At 44.1% G+C, this 11,759-nt stretch overlaps 1 long non-coding RNA gene across 1 annotated transcript; it reads right to left on the reverse strand.

The window, feature by feature from the left end:
- Positions 1-904: 904 nt before the first annotated feature.
- On the reverse strand, positions 905-11,495 carry LOC121079838. Its single transcript, XR_005825188.1, has 3 exons — positions 11,274-11,495; positions 7,167-7,259; positions 905-2,946 (listed from the first exon to the last, which is right to left on the reverse strand). It is a non-coding gene; the product is annotated as an uncharacterized LOC121079838 (long non-coding RNA).
- Positions 11,496-11,759: the final 264 nt, after the last annotated feature.

The raw sequence follows: 11,759 nt of genomic DNA on the forward strand, positions 1-11,759 counted from the left end.
AAGAGGTGATTCAGGTCATGGTACCTGTAAATGCCTCATTTTAAACACGCACAGAGTCTCTTAGAGGCTCATACCACGCAAACACCAGGCTAACCATTTGCAAACATAGTCGCTGCATTTGCACTCAGCAGAGGAGCTCTTTGTCTCAGCCAAATGAAGGGCTCTGCACATACCCTGCACGTACCTGTGAACAGCACCCATGCAGCCAGCTACCCTTCTGCGTGCACATTAGCAGCCTGAGTGTGAACCTGGCTCTGAATTCAGCAATTTGTCTGCTTTGCTTCTGTTGTTCTTCCTTCAGTGCTTTCCTCTTCACCTTCTCCCAAAGGAGGGTATGCAGTCTATTCACCAGCTTGTGTCCAAAACCGGCACCTCTTAAACGAGCAGAAAAGGGCCAAACTGAACCAGCCTCTCTGCTCCAAGCTCCATTCCCTCTCCTCCACTTCCCTATCTCACTCCCATGGCAAATCCTCAATTCCCAGTCACTTTTGTTTTTGCAAAAGTGTTCTTTGATCCCACTCCTTCTGTTCCTTCCTCCTTTTCCCAGCGGTTATGACAGTCATGTAGTCTGTAGTGGGCCATGGAGACCCACTTGCAGATCTCAGCAGCCTCTCTGCTTTACACACAATAACCTCTGGAAAGAGCACAGAAGAAGATTTTGGGTCAGCAAAGAGATTCCTGGACCATGCGCAGACAGAAGCTGTGGTGGCTCCCAAGCAGGGCTCTGCCCCATTCCTCCAGCCCCATGAACAGTGAGCTCCAGGTGCCTTCAGGCTGAGAAAGAAGTTGAAAAGATATTTTCAAGACCACAGCTTCAAACTTCATCCTTAACTGGATCTGGGCTCGTCCTCACACTTACCTCTCTGCTTCATAGGCCCCTGACAAAGGAGTGCCCCTGCAGCTGAGCTCTGGAGTTGCAAACAAGGCAGATTTTCCAGGGGGGTTTCCCAGAGGTCCAAACAGCAGCAAGATATCCAACCCTCAGTGGCTTTCAGCTCTGCCCATTACTCGAGCGTGGTGCATTTCAAAGCATATTTCAAAGAAGGTTATCTTTCTGGAAAGGTACTAAGCTGTTAACTATCCGAAGTTAGTTGCAGAGTGCGGGGTGGTGGTGGAGGGAGTTTGCAATCCATTAATGACTCCAGAATCACTCAGCAGCAACACATCCAAGGGAGGCTGGGAGATATATAAGCTGCTTGTGAAAACTATTTTATTGTGAAAAGCGTTAAAGGCATCCTTTAAACTGCTCCTCCTTGGCACGTTTTATTAGCAATTCATTTCTGTCGCACCTCAGGTCAAGCTACTGTGGATCTTGCAGCGATTTTTTTTTAAACGTGTTTGTATTTAATTGGTGTCTCAAAGAGTGTTTTGAATCCTGTGCATGCCCAATGAGCAGCTGTCTGGCTCCTCTTCCAAGTCGGCCTCCACAGGGAAGAGTGAAACTTAACAGTGTTTTGCTTCATGTGACTGCAGTTACTAAAGGACCACTGCCACACACTGGCAAACTTTGAAATCTGTATTTTCTTAACATCCCACTGACATTTTTCTCCATCCATCATCTCAGCTTCCCAAAGGATTTGAGTGGAAACAAAAATTTCTCTTTTCTTAGCCAGATTCCTGCCTTTGCCTGATTAAATTAGAGATGCTGCACAATCTGCTCCGCAGGTGGCACCAAGCTTCATCACCACAAAACCTGCTGGTGTGTCCTTGCGGGAGGAATGGCAGGAGGAGAGGGCTGGCTATAGCACAACAAACTGAGCATCTGCACACAAACACTCTTGCAACAAATCAGCAACGACTGGGAAAGTCTTAAAGGAAATGCTGACTGCAGTGAGGTTCTGAATTTAAGCAGGTCTCTGGGAAAGCAGGTGAGGGTCTTCTGGGACTCGTCAGCTCCTGAGAAAGTCCTGGTGCCATACCACAAGGACGGTCCCAGTCCAAGGGTAGCTTGCTACCGAAATCTCCCTCAGGCTTTCAGTGCTCTCTCTGCACAACTGTTCCTGAGAATATGACTGAACTTGTCCTGAAGGAGACGTTAACATAGGGTGGCAAGAAAAACATCACTCAGGCTTTGGGTTCAGCTTGTGCCGACACTTCTCAGGCATCAGGGAAGGCTGAATCCTGCCACGACTCCTGGCCCAGATGGATGGGGCTATGGTTTCTCTTCAGAGTCTCAGCTCCATCATTTTGTTCTTCCTCCAGCTGGGTGTTATCAGTGACACTGGCCTAACACACAGATCTAAACAGATAACTCTGCTCTCGCTTTTATTAGCTTTGGCAAATGGCTTACAGTCGTGATTACAGAAGTTTGTTTTAATTGCTTTTGATATCCCGGTGTGTTCTGTTTCCATGAGACTATTTTGCTTTATCAGTTTTCTAGCTGGACTTTTTCCTTCCCCAAAACAAACATTCACTACCTTTTGTCTTGCTGATAAGAGTTCCTCAGAGCTATCTGCTGGGTGCTATGGTCTGCAGCAAAAGCTTGGCCAAAACCTAATGGAAGTTAACAGGACTGCAATGGAACTGAGACCCACTTTGAAATATTATCACTTTGACTTCTATTTTAAAACAGTTTCAGTTGCATTCTGTAGCTATCCTGGAATTATTTTTGTTAACCTCAGATGACTTGTTTGAGGCTGGCATCACTTCTTTGACCTGGTTGGGAGCTTCTTGCTGTCTCTGCCAACATTGGTCAAACAGAACTGCTTAGAGCAGCACCCCAAATCTGCTTAAAACTGCTTCTCAGGTAGAAAACCTCTCTCCTTCTTCAGTAGCCATACATCAACGACTATTCAAGGAAGTGACTGAGGAGGAGGAAAGCTGATGAGAAGAATGGTTTCAGAAGCTGTTATGCCCCAAGAACTCCAGCCCAGCTGGGAGGCCTCCTCGTGCATCTATCTTCCTGGTTCAGTACAAAATGCACTGAACTGAAAAAGGAATGACCACCTAAAAAAAAAAAACAAAAAAACACTATGAGGTAATACTTCCATTAATCACTCCTAAAGTCTTGTGATGCTGGAAATTTATTTCGTTTGACTAAAAAGTTGGTGCTACTAACACGGTTCCAACCTTTCTGCTTTTCAACATTTCTTACCTCAAACACCCGAGCACTGAAACACTGACTCGCAACTCACCTGCCACAACTCCTTCATGTACAGATCCCCAAAACTGAAGCTGATGCTGTAAGACATGTTTGTTGGTTGTTTTTAAGCTAAATGGTCACATGAAACTTTTGTCTAATAATTGTGGTCAGTTATAGCTGCTGTGACTTTGTTGTTGTTGTTCCAACATTTTTATGACAGCAAAAGCCTTAATATAGAATCAGCCCTTTAAACACAGAAAAGATTTGCTTTTGTACATCTTATATTGCTCACCATGCCTGCAGTACATATTGTCAAAGCATTTTTGCCAGCGTGTACTGCCTGCAGCCAGGGGTTTGGCTAGGGTGGTTACCCTGGCAGAACTTTTTACAGCTAAACGATGTCCAAAAGCCCTAGCCCCCATAATTACTTTGTGGAGGCAATGGGATTTGCATGCCTGAACTCTGTGTGGGTGTTTTAGGGAACATGAGTAGAATACAGGCTTCTTTTTCCCCTCTGAATTTAGTGATTTCAAGTGGATACCCAATATTTTTCTATAGTATGTATAAAGACTCTTTTGCTGAAGACTGTAATTTTTCCTGTTTGATTTTTTTTTTTCATGGAGGTGGAAAGTAGCAGGTTCTTCTTTTCTGAAATGCCTAGCCTTCAGGGTTTGTTGCATCATGTGTCAGAAACGCTATAAGCCTTTCAAAGGAGAGGCTGCTGCATGCTTTTTTTGCTACATTGTTTCTACTATGTTTTCTCGTTCTTTTTCCTTTCATACCAAGTATTCCTTATTTCTTTTTAGAAGAATTTTAGCTGAAAGACTTTCTTTCATTTTTCGCCAGGTTGTGATACAATCACAATGTAAACAGGTTGCTCAATAATGAATTAGATCTGCCTAGTAATTTAAGTAGGCATTATATGGAAAGCCCATTTACTTTAGAAACCCCTTAAAACTCAACAGCCAATGGATCAGCAAGCAGCTTGTCATGGAGTATTGGTATGATGGGGCCCAGTTTCCCTCAGTAGCTCAGACTTCATTCAGAGCACTCAGGATAGCAATGAGAGATGTCCATGAAGACCTAAAACACTCTCAGACCAAACCCAAACAGCCTGACTGGGAAAAGTGGTGAGACTGCCTGTCCTTTCCTTGCACTGGGAGAGACAGTGATCAGTACCACTGGACCGTCCAGGACAAGCAGTGGCTGAGGAGGTTTCTTGATGAGGAGAACATTTAAGTGTCTGAGAAATCTTCTGGTTTGGGTTTTTCAGGTGACATTCACTGGGAAGCGTTTTTAATACTTATCTACATGTCAAAATGTCTAGACTCTTTTTGCAGGCCGAGGGACCCAATGTAGGCTTTCCCAGTGGCTTTACTGCTTGGCCTGTTGTTGTTACTGTCTTCTGTACTCCTCAATAAACTGTTCAAAATTTATGAGTGCTGATGGATGGGTGCCTGCCAAAGATGTTTGTGCGTTCATCTTTTCCTAAACAGCAGCAGGGCATAGGCACAGCTCGCCGAACTGCCACAGGTGTCATCTTCACCCAGTAACCATGCCATGTGGCAAGAATGACCTCCTGTTTATCTTCTTGTGTAAAGAGCCAATCTCCTCAGGTCCACACAGTATGCACGTTACTGATACAGCCCAGCTTCCCCTGGCTTGGATTAACTCTGCATTCCTCAGAGCAGGAGCCCTCTGTCTCCCAGTACCACCCACCCACACAGGGACAGAAGGGTGACCACTGCATCCTACCCAGTACATCCAGTTTTTCCACATCCCGTGTAGCAACCTGAGGCTGCCTACCCTGCTCAAGCTTCTCCTGAACACCTTCACCTCTGTCTTTTACTCTGTTGTACTCTGTTTTACTTCAGGATCTCTTCTTGCTCTGTCCTTGAAACTATCTGAAGTCATTTATCAGAGGATGGTGCTGGAATAAGTGTTCTGACCCGGCAAGTGCTCTTGCAATATTGTTATTGAACTTAGCAGCCAGTAAATCCTGCCACAGTCCTGCTCTGTGTTTCTGCTGTCCGCTTGCCTGCTGTGCTAATTTCTAGCCCTTTTTGTAGTTTCACCATCTTACAGCATCCAGTTTTCCTACAAAGCTCAGAAACCCTCCTGCCTGTCTGTGGAGAAGACACTAAAATACCAAACAACAAATTATTGTAGCTATGTGCTGTGCTAAGACCGTCCTCGGCATTTCCTGGGGTGTTTTTATGTCTGAATTTTAATTCACTATATTGAAAGCTGCTTGAAGCAGAAAGCGTGTTTGCCCTCATTTCTCACCCCAGCACCAAACGCAGCATGAGCCCTTGTGTAACTGTGAGGGGCTGCGCGGGCTGGAAGCAGGAGCTCTCATCTCCTTATTCGCAGCTCCAGCTCTCCGTACCCCTCCGGAGAAGAGGCCCCCAGAGCTGGCTGCAGCTCTGGCAGCTTGGCCAGACCGCCCTCGTGTGTTTTCCAGCTCTGCTTCTTCTCTCTGGCCTCTGTGGCCTCACTCCAACCTCATAGGTTCTCACCCCTGTCAGGGCAGCCTCGAGCTCCCCCCAGGACAGAAACCAACATGTAGATGCGAGCCTCATGCTTCATCCCAGGAGTCTGTCTACATGAGGGAGGAGGTATTTGCATAAAGCTCTTCTTGGGAGGGGGTTTCTTTCTTCAGTGCTTTTTAAATTTTTGATGCTTTGTAATGAGATGCAGTTTTCTGGAGGGCGATGTGACCGCGGGACCACCTTTCATCCCAGCGTGCTGTTGTGCAGTGTTTGGAGGAGCCGCTTGCTTTTATTAGCCTACTATTCATAGCTCTTCTACAAAAGTGAGCCCTGCGCAGCCAAACTCAACAGAAAATATTCTCTTCTGGAAACAGAACCATTCTCCAGGCTTTGTGTCTATTTACAGCCAAAAGATCAAATGCATAAATTAAAAGGGTAGGTAGAGGCTCCGAAGAGTTTGATCCAGCCAGGGCACTCGCACGCTATGTACATTTATTAAGGATAGGGTTTTTTGGACGGGAAACATTACTTTTTCATGTCTGACTTCTGCAGTTCCAGTAAGATATACGGTGGCATTTGAAGATGGTGGGAACACTGTGACACCTCCTCACTTTGACTTGCTCCCCGGTATGAAACCTTGGCATTTGGAGATGGCAGAGGGGAAATCCTGGAACAGGACTGAGAGCTGAACGAAAGCACAGCTAACAGCTGCAAGATTTAAATACTATGAATGGGAAGTATGTCTCCAGAAAGTCTCAGGGGCCTTTATCTGAAGGAGATATGCCTGGAGGTGGTGGCCATGGGGGGTCATTTGGGGATTTCATCCTCTCCTCCCAGCGTAAGCTTAGTTTCTGCGTGCAGGCACCCCAGAGGAGCACCCAGTGCTGGAGGCTGGGCAATAAACACTGCCTTCAACATTGGTGCTCACTCTGTGCCGAAGCAGGCTGGGGAGAGCGTGCCGAGCAGCTGAGGTCCCTGCGCTGGGAGCCAGCCGTGCTTCCACACGCAGCCACAGGCTAAATGGAAACCAGACGGGAACCTCTCCAGCCCCACAGGGCTCGCCTTCCACAGAGTCTGCAATTAATTAAGACTGAAGGGGAGGTTTTGAATAACCCCTTTGTGGAACAAAATACACACAGTCAAAACCCAGCTGACAAACACAACAAAACTGACTTCATGGTTTCTTATGAGAAAACCATTAATGGCTGGAGAAATGAAGAAACACTTTGTTCAAGTCACTGGTGTGAATGCAGCATATTCAGATTACAAAGCCATCCTGCCCTGCTATAATAAATATCATATAGCTTTATCCATGGGTAACCAGGTATATAAAAGCCAGTAATAACACATTAGGTTTCAAGTTAGCATACAGTACCTACTATTACATTTTCATGGAGCTCACTCACAAAGAGTCAGCATTTTGACACCAGCCGGTGCTTCCAACTCAGCAAACACCAACGGGATGGTCACCTGATACCTTCCACGGCTCTGGCCTGCTTTCAACTCTTTGTTCCTGCTCTCCTCTTCTGTCAGTGCTCAAGGGAGAGGGGGGCTAAGCGCTAAAAGGTTTAATAAAGAAATATCTCCTTTACCTCGGTGGCATGTCGTCTTCTTTTCCACTTTGGTGTACGTTAGAGCCTGCTGATGAATAGTGACAGGTTGCTCAAACAGTCAGGCGGGAAGAACTAGGAAAAAAAAAAAAAAGAGATGGTATTTGGGGAAACATTTACAGCCTCCAGACCGCAGTCAGGGTGAAGTCTGATGGTGTGTGTTATGTGGCAGGTCAGAGCAAAGGCTGTAGGAGGCTCCTCTCCCTGTACAGGCTGTGAAAGCGGTATTCACCACAAGTTTTACTTACTGCCAGCACCCAAGAGAGTCTCACAGGTGTCCAAGCCTGGCTGTTTCCTCTTGCATAGGCTGGTTAGCCATGCTCCATGATGCCTGTGAACCTGGCAGAGCACTGATGAACCCAGGGCCAACCATAAGAGTCAGCCTATGAAGCACAGACCCAGCAGGTCCCGGTCCGTTCTCATGTCGCATTCTCCCATTATGCATTAGTACCAAAAGCCCCTGAAGTCACCAAGCATCTTTTTGTCTGCACCAACCCCTCAGCTCTGTCTATGTTCCTCTCCTAAACTGCAGACGACTGAGCTGGAGATGAGACTGCAAAACTCATTGCTTTTTGAGGTCTGATATAACCTGGGAACCCAAGTCCCTTGTGGGAAAAGGCTGCCACCATGCCAAGTCAGCATTTCAGGCACAAATCTGGATAATTTTTTGTAATATCAGTGTTAGCATCCAGAAACACAGTAATTTCTAACCTTTTGTCACAGTCCTGAAAAGACAATAACTTCAAATCAAATAGGTTCAGATCAACACACAGCACTCATGAGGTTTTCAGAAAAACAGCACCTTATTTTCTTCCACAGTTCTGCAGCAGTTATCTTTGACTGTCCATGTTTGTCTCCATCATTCCAGCATGCCAAGTGGGAGAAAAAATAATTGTTTTACTTCCAGAACACAAAAAGAACCCACTACAAAAGAAATGAAGAAATCCTCTTCCACCTAATGGACAATGGAAATCTTGCTTCACGTTTGTCAGCATTCAGGAGCCTGAACAATTCAATACCTGAGGTAGTAAGTGTGCAAATTCAACAAGTTTCTATAGGCTGCATTGCAAAGTAATTAGCCACTCCATAATAAGCCCTCTTTACAGACTTACGATCTGGGTTGTTTGCTAACATTTTACACAGCTGTCACCCAATAACTTCAAACATGAATTTGGTCCTACCTCTTCACCTTTTCCTGTCATGCTACAAGACTAACTGTTCTCCTCAGGCCCATGAACAATAAGATGATCAAACAACCCTTCGGGTAAGCAAGATGTGCTGAGAGTAACCATGATCATATGTTATAAGCCTTCCAGTCACAAGAAAGTGGCTCAGCATCCCAGATTTGACCTACTGAGATCAGGAGACCACATCAGAACCGCCACCGGCCCTGCAGTTCAGTACTCACCTGCCCACAGGGTTCTGCTGTCTTTTCTAGTGGATGTACAGAGCTCTTCCCTTCACAACTGGTAGGAGGTGATTTCTCCCTCTCTCTCCCTCATTTCCAATGTGTGGTCACAAAGTCTGTGGTTTATAAACAGGTTCAGGTCAGGTCTTGCCCTCCTCCACGAAGTGTTGTAGGGATGAGGATCTTTTTCATGGACTCACCAGTCTCAAAAACAACTGCAACTGCTAATATAAGCTTTATCACCTTTGGATTTTCAGTGCTCTACTAGTCTCTCAGACTCTTCTATTGAGAGACCATGAATTTTGATTCAGAAAGATGACCTGAACAGTATGGGTGGGAATCACTGCAAGAACTGAAAGACCTGACTTTTCCCTTCCCCCAGATCATTGCAATATTACTTGGTACACAAGTGGCCTTAGAAAGACTTCTCACTACAAGCCATTCATGATTTTAGATTTACAGAAATACTAGAGATTAAGTCAAGCTTTCTCTTAAGATAAGATCTTAACTTTAAAAGGACCACTGAAAATCTGGACAAGGTAATCACCCAGACTGAAGCAGCATATATCCAAATGAACACAAAACCCCATGGTTCCCACTCCTCTCAATAATGCAGGCTTGGTCTTTAGGTCATTTAACATGGATGGTTACAGCTTCCACCTGTGGACCAGGTGGCAGGGCCATTGACACCCCTCTAAATGTGCAAGAGACCTAAATTTCAGTGACTTTTCTCCTCAAGCACTTACTCAAATTGCAATTAATGCACAAATTTCCCCCTCCTAAGGTTTCTCTCATTTCTTCATAACTGACAGGGCATTCAGCTCTCCACAGCTCCTGTCAGAGCTCCCCTTCTTCCTCCTGGTTACTTTGGGTCTTAATTTCACATTATGACTTTCTGCTTTCATCCATAGGATAAGCTACCTGTCCTTCCAGTCCAGCTACTTCCTTAGGCCCTTCAGGAAATACTAAGGAAGAGGTTGTTTCTTCGCACCCCACTTCGACCAAACCACAGGCTACTTCTTAAATATTCATTCTGGCAACCACAAGACCACAGGAGTTGTGTCCTTCCTGGCACTGACCCCAGCTCCCTTTGAGCAGATCATTGTGTCATCCTAACCTACTGAATGCAAGGACCTACTCAGCGTTTTTACCTTGTGCTGTAATTCTTGTACATGGTACGAGTCAATGGGATGCATGCATCCTTGAGAAAGACCAAAGAACCTGCCACATCTGCACATTCAAAACTTTAAAAAGTTTCTGAATAGATCTTCTTCCAGAAGTACCACATGTGTGATAATCATCAAAAAGTAAGCTATTTCTACCTAACATTTCTAAGTGATACTTGTACATGAAATTTCTCATCAAGTCCTCTTCCACACAACTGAAAGGATAAGCTGTGTTTGCTCTGCTTAATCTTCACAGAACAGAATTTCCCTTTTGCCAAGAGAGACCAGCATAGCATAGAGCAGTTTCCTCCAGAGAACAAGATGGGCAGAGCTAAGAATAGCTGGAAAAGGAGGGGTATGAATAGAAATTAAACCTCAGGCTTACTTATATCCTCCAGTAACAACATTTACTGTAATTTGGAATTTTCTCTATAACAGATTTGTTAAAACGTCAACCACTTTGTTAGAAAGATAATAAAAGTTATCACATCAGAAAGATAATACAAGATATCATTCTGTTCATATGTAGACCTTTTTTTTTCACTGAAGAGAGAATTTCTTTCTACAGCCCACTGCCCCCACAAAACAGGAGAATGAAATAAAGAAGGAAATGGAAGAACCTAGTAAAAATGTGGTAGGTAGAAAAAGAGGGGAGAAAAAGAGAGTACTCTTTCCCCGATAAATTTATCATAAGACAAAACAACCTTTGCAAAAAAATGAATAGTTGTACTCTGATCAATTATTATATATAGGTGGCTGTTGGATACTGAAACAGAATAAAAACCTTTGCGGAGAAAAGTGGCAGATAAAGCCTATTTTTAAAAGTCTCTGGTTTTGAGGTGATCAGCATAGAGCGCTTTTACAAAATAACACTAAAAAAGTGAAACGGTGATTAGAAGTTCCCAGAAGTCAGTTTTTTTTCTAGAGTCTCAAATACAAGATAATTTAAAATTAGTATCAGTACATTGAGGTCATTGCAACAGTCAAAGTTTTAGTCACCACATTGTTCTTTCTCCATGTGTCATGCTCTTTCTTCATTGTTATTTTTTTAAGACATAAGCCCACACATAGATTTTGTCCAAAGTACTACCAATAGCGCATAAATGTTGTTTACATTTCTATAAATGGAACAGTTTATTACAGCAATTTTTGCGTGATTACTGCTCTGCACAAGAATGTTTTCAATGTCAAAGCAAGAAGGCTGATGAAATTCTGCTTGAAAGCAATTCCTATTGTACATGGAGTATAAAAAGAAAAAAAAAAACACATTTCTTAGCATTTTAATGATTTGATAGTATACTAAAGCTCAGGTCTGAACACACAACAAAGTGCAATGACTCTGCCCATTTGAAGCCAAACAAAAGACCAGGGCTGTTAAGGAAACAGCTACCGAAACTCCCACTTTAAGAGAGATAACAAGGTCATGAGAGCTTCTGTTCACTCCATGGACCTGGAGACTCTGCATCATCCAAAAGGCCCTACTGAAGCTCTCATCTAGGAAGGGTATCCACTCACCAGCCTTTTGTTCTTGGATTCATTGTAGATGGCCATGGCAAACTCCTCCGCAACCTCCAGCTTCCAGACTCCAAAATGGAGAGTTTCAAAACTCAGTTGGAGAAGAGCTTGAGCAACCTGATCTGGCTTTACAGTTACTCAGATCTGGGGACATGTCCAGAGGCCTCCAGAGGTCCCTTCGCGGCCAAAACTCACCACAATTCCATCAAAACATTGTATTTTTTTTTTCTATTGAATCAGTTAATATTTGATCCCAATTCATAGAGGTCTTCCATTATGTTGAAATCACTTTTTTCTTGGCCAAATCAACACTGGAAAAAAGCTTTTCAACCCTACCAGTAAAAAAAAGAACATGACATTTGAAAATCATTGAGTTTAACTGAACACCTGCTGTCTTATTATAATGGAGGAAGAAGTACTATGAACTGCATGTAACTCTAAAAATAGGAAGGGACTGAAGAAAACCCATAAGATATCCTCTGTGTA

The sequence above is a fragment of the Cygnus olor genome, chromosome 1 (assembly GCF_009769625.2).
Source record: "Cygnus olor isolate bCygOlo1 chromosome 1, bCygOlo1.pri.v2, whole genome shotgun sequence".
Lineage (NCBI taxonomy): Eukaryota > Metazoa > Chordata > Aves > Anseriformes > Anatidae > Cygnus > Cygnus olor.